Source organism: Anoplophora glabripennis, unplaced genomic scaffold (assembly GCF_000390285.2).
Source record: "Anoplophora glabripennis isolate ALB-LARVAE unplaced genomic scaffold, Agla_2.0 scaffold1431, whole genome shotgun sequence".
Taxonomy (NCBI): domain Eukaryota; kingdom Metazoa; phylum Arthropoda; class Insecta; order Coleoptera; family Cerambycidae; genus Anoplophora; species Anoplophora glabripennis.
The window spans coordinates 18,663-24,336 of NW_019417507.1; the positions used below are offsets into that span (position 1 = coordinate 18,663).

The 5,674-nt window shown below is 33.4% G+C and overlaps 1 non-coding gene across 1 annotated transcript; it reads left to right on the plus strand.

Annotated features, from left to right (window-relative positions):
* Window positions 1-275: 275 nt before the first annotated feature.
* Window positions 276-347, plus strand: Trnap-ugg. The gene has a single exon. It is a non-coding gene; the product is annotated as a tRNA-Pro (tRNA).
* Window positions 348-5,674: the final 5,327 nt, after the last annotated feature.

A 5,674-nucleotide genomic window follows, 5' to 3' on the forward strand; every position in this document is an offset into this window, starting at 1 on the left:
GGTCGTCTGGGGACAAGGTCACGTCCAGGTCATGTCAAGGTCATGACCTCGGGTCGTCTGGTGACAAGGTCACGTCAAGGTCATGTCCTCTGGTCGTCTGGGGACAAGGTCACCTCAATTTAAGACTTGTTCTCTACTGGTTCAGACCTGTTTTCTACAGGTTCAGACTTGCATTTTAGTATAAACTGTAACCTGATATATTATTTTCTTTATAATTGTTAGTGTTAGCAAAAATTTTAGCCTAATATGTGGGCTTGCTAGTAAACCTAGCATGAGTCTCTTTAGCTCAGTGGCAGAGCACTGGTCTTGGAAACCGGAGGTCGTGAGTTCAAATCTCGCAGGAGGCAATTACATTTCTATCAAAAATGTTAGTTGTGGGATTCGAACCCACGCTCCGTTTGGGAACCAAAGCTTAAACAAGGCGCCTTAACCACTCGGCCAACCTGACTCGATAGGTATATGAAAAAGAAACGTGAAAAACAAAATTTTTTATATCTATTTATTGGCATAAGGTAGGTGTAATACATCATATCATATTCGAACTGTTGCTGAAAGTTCTTTATAACATAAAGTACAAAATTTTATATGCATTCCACAAATCCAGCAGACTTCCACATCGGCGCAAGGTAGAAAAATAACGTTTCGTTCTCGCTTTCGACATATTCGGCAAACCTTTTCAGGCGGTCCCCAGCATTCGTCCTCAGGAACGGAATTTGGCATTACTTCGATTGGTTTCCTACCAGACATTACGCTCTCTTTAAAAGCACGATACCCGTGACGGTTACCCATGGATACCCGTGACGGTTACCCATGGATACCCGTGACGGTTACCCATGGATATACCCATGGATACCCGTGACAGTTACCTATGGATACCCGTGACGGTTACCCATGAATACCCGACGGTTGCCCATGGATACCCGTGACGGTTACTCATGGATACCCGTGAGTTACCCATGGATACCCGTGGCGGTTACCCATGGATACCCGTGACGGTTACCCATGGATACCCGTGAAGGTTACCCATAGATACCCGTGACGCTTACCCATGGATACCCGACGGTTACCCATGGATACCCGTGACGGTTACCCATTGGTACCCGTGACGGTTACCCATGGATACCTCTGACGGTTACCCTTGGATACCCGTGACGGTTACCCATGGATACCCGTGAAGGTTACCCATGGATACCCGACAGTTACCCATGGATACTCGTGACGGTTACCCATGGATACCCGTGAGGGTTACCCATGGATACCCGTGACAGTTACCCATGGATACCCAACGGTTATCCATGGATACCCGTGACGGTTACCCATGGATACCCGTGACGGTTACCCATGGATACCCGTGACAGTTACCCATGGATACCCAACGGTTATCCATGGATACCCGTGACGGTTACCCATGGATACCCGTGACGGTTACCCATGGATGCCCGTGGCGGTTATCCATGGATAACTATTTAGTATCCTACTATCCTAGTCTACTATCCTAACTTGAAAATATCCTTGAAACTATCCTAACTTGAAAATATGTAATGTGAGTTCGCCTCTTGAAGATAATGATGTAAATAATTTGCAGAGCCGCATCTTCCTGTACGAGAAGGAAATGATAAGAGAGGGAACATACATATTCTAATAGCCCAGTGTAATCAAAGTGTTCAAAGTTAACTATTTCCATGCATACTGCACTTCTACAAATGGAATTTATGAAAGAGTACCCTGTATGTAATCATTAGCACTGCAGACGATGTAATGTTAGTTAAAATACTGCTTATGAAATTTGTTAAAGCAATATGAGAATATCCGGTCTTTATCAGGTACACCGTATTAAGTGTCCCTCGAGAAAACACACAATTGTTTTACAACTAACCAAGGTGATAATATAATATAAGCAATTGATGTAGCTGAAATGTGACACCTGTCAAGTCTACCTTCTATATGTTCATAAATATTTGTAATAATTGAAATTTAGATTTCCTTTTAATTTCCTAAAGGCATGTATTATTTTTAATACGTAATTATTATTTATTTTATGAGTGAATAATACCTATGTACTTATATTGGGAGATAAAGAAATGGTAAATCTATAATAATTTGTATCACACTTTAGGTATCTGTTTAATTATCTAACAATAGTAAAAATATCTCTCATGCACTATTATTTTACATCAAGTATGATAAAGGCTTATTACTATTAAACATAAATATTTTAAACGGATCTACCAGCAAATAGGATACGATTTTGGTAACCTATGAGCATTTACTTAGGATAATATACTGAAATATATTGAAATATTTTGTTTGATAGATATTAAAATGATATGCTTAAAACCCTCTATAGACTTAAGGCATTAGAAAAGGTGAACTTTGTGCGACATGGATATGATAATTTCTGAAAGTTAATCTCAAGAAATTAATTAGTACTGACAACACATACTTGTATGTACCTGTAGGTATCTATATATCTCACATGTTAAAATATTGACACTCTTTAGACCTCTGTATATTAGCTTAAATAACCTTTTCATGGGTAACTCAGTAACAGCTATTGAGTTATTTGGTTCCCCTGTATAAAAAACATCAATGTGAATATATTTCTAAGAGAAAATAGTGAACATTAAATACATAAAACGATTTCATGCTTATAAATACTTAAAATTGCCAAATACAAAAACGTACTGTAATTAGCATTGATTTCTTTATAGAAAATGCACTTCCAATGATAAACACAAATATGAAAAATGAAAAATATAAAAAATTATAGTAGTGGATTATAGTTCACACATTTGACTTTATTCTACGTTAACTTATAATCAGATACCCTATTTTCTTTAAAATCACTGCGTTAGCAAAACTTCTAATTTAATATATTTCTTTAAAAATAATCACATTAGCAAAAAATATTATTGAATATCTATTTCCTTTAAAATCATTGCATTATCAGAACTTGTAACCTTATTTTCTTTAAAATAATTGAATTAGTAAATTGATATTTCACCCTGTATTTTCTTTAAAATTATTATGTTAGTCAAAAATTGTAAGTACTTTTCCTTAAATAGTACTTGATTCTATTTGTAGTGTTTACCTAATTTATTGTGCTCGATTAAAATATTCACTCTGTATATATATATATATCTTCTTTTTTCTCGTTAGTACTAGTTAAGACATTTTGCAAACTTAGCTTTTCTTCTCATGTTTAATGAAATGTAATAACGTCTGATTAAATTATCAGACACATGTTTTAGTAAAAATGCTAAGGATACTGTTCTTTCTGTTGATACAGAAAAATATATATCGTACCTAACATTACTTTTAGGAAGTATTAAGTAAATAAATAATTTTTATAATTTCTCATTGCAATTTTGTGATGAATATAACATTTTTTGTTAATAAATAAATAAATATTCAAATAATGAAATCTTGAAAATATGCACATTTTTCAACCGGGTAAGATTCATCACAAGACTGTTTACCATGGAAAAATAATTAAAATTACATGAGTACATAAATGAAACACATTAAGCTCATTTTCATAAAATTTCAACATATTTCTAAATATACAGATCAGTGAGCCTTAGTTCAAACTTAATCAAATTGTTCAGATAAGGTTAGCGATTTGTAGTTACGTGCATACAAGTATTACTGCAATTCTAAAAAATGATAATAAAAGAGTACCCTGTATACATAATTCATAGCCACTAAGAAATATTTTATTATATTCTAGATGATATAACGTCAGTTAAATGAAGCTTATGAAATTTACTTAAAAATATGAAAATTTATGAGAATATCGTGGATTTAATCTGTATTAAGTAAAGTTATCTGTTACAAAAGCTTGAAATAATTTAAAAATTTCCGTCGGAAAATGTAATTGTTTTACGAATATCCAAGGCAATAATATGAACTATTGGCCTAGCTAGCTGTAACATCAATCACCTATCTACAAATTTATGACTATTTTGTTAGAAATATAATTAAGTATTGGAACTCAAATTCAAGCATGTGGGGTTTTATATAGTTGAGGGTATTTTTCCTGGATATTTGAAGGTGATTTTATAGAAAAAGTTGCATCATGTTTGTAATAAAAAGGAAACAAGATATCACGTTACAATTTTACCGACATCGATTTAAGAGGAAATAGAAATCAAGTTGCAATTTTGCTAACACTTCAAATTTTTATTTTGCTGTCTTAACAATTTTAAAGGAAATAAATTATTAAATTACAATACTGTACGGAAAAAATTTTTTTTTGCTCTCCAGGTACCTACTATATAACTTCAATGACCTGATAGTTTAATGCACTAACATGGATGGAACGGAAATGTGTACTATTACATTTATTACTAATGTCTGCAGTTTTATAAAACCTTCGAACAATATAAATATAAAATATCTGAGTTAATGCTTTAGATCAAAATTTAGTTATTTCCCACATCCTTATTTTAAATAAAAATGGCGATGAGTGATTGTGGACGTTTAAGCGATACTACACGAGAAGAACTAATGGCGGACAACAGAATTCTCATACATCAAAATGTGCAATTAGTGCCTCCTCAGCAACAAAACGTTATTATTGATATATCCTCTTGTACAGAGGATGAAAGGTAATTTTTTTAATTTTAAAAATTGATGCATATTTTTTTTTTTCAATATATTAAAAAATGTTATCTAATAGTTATTACATATATTATTTTTTCTAGAACACCTCCCACATCTTGGGCTCAAGGGGCTTGTAAGGATGCCACAACCTCTGCAATGAAGAGATCTGATCCGAGGAAGAAAAAAACCCAAACCTCTAAGGAAACATCTACTGCTCCCATGCTTCGCAAAGGGTAATAAATAAATAAAAATCTTTTATGTTGCTAAAACCTAAAATTATAATAATGAGACTAGCTAAAATTAATAAAATATTCTTGTTACAGAGCAAAAAATTTAACCATGTTAAAAGCAGCAATACATCCCCCTTCCCCAGGCCCATCCAATGCATCCTCAGTAGAAGACAATGAGACACCTGCTGATGAAGAGGCCACGGAAGACTTCATACGCCAAGAGCAAGAAAGACGTTTAAAATGGTCAAGGATAGCAGCCAGGCGAAGAAGGGGGTTGGAAAAGAACATTAGGGGTTGTCGTACCCGCATCACTGTAATTCAGCGACAGGAGGAAGCTCTTCAGCGACAGAAGGAAGCTCTCCAGCGACAGATGGAGGTATTGGTTCGGAACAGGGAATCTTCTGTTGCCGAGTTACAACAATCTGAGATGTGCCTCAATAAACTTATTGAAATTGGTTGCTAACTTGTTAATAAATTTCATTCAATACCTACATTTTATTTCTTAATTTTTAGTTAGTAGTTAGATTTTTATTTAGCTATTTTATATTTTTTATAATAATAAAAATGCTTCAGTTTTTAAATATACATAGTGCTACAAGAAAATAGTTATATACACACACATCAGTGGGTTAAAACAATTTATTTCAAACGAAAAGAAGATGGGAAATGCATGTACTTAATTAAAACATATTTTATTAAATTAATTTTGGTATATTTAAATTTTCACCATTTAATAGTAACCAATAGTAGACTATAAATACATACCTAATAGTAATAATTAAAAAAGTGAGTAAATGCTTTCTTCAAAATGGAGACTATTTTGAATAACTTTTGTGAAC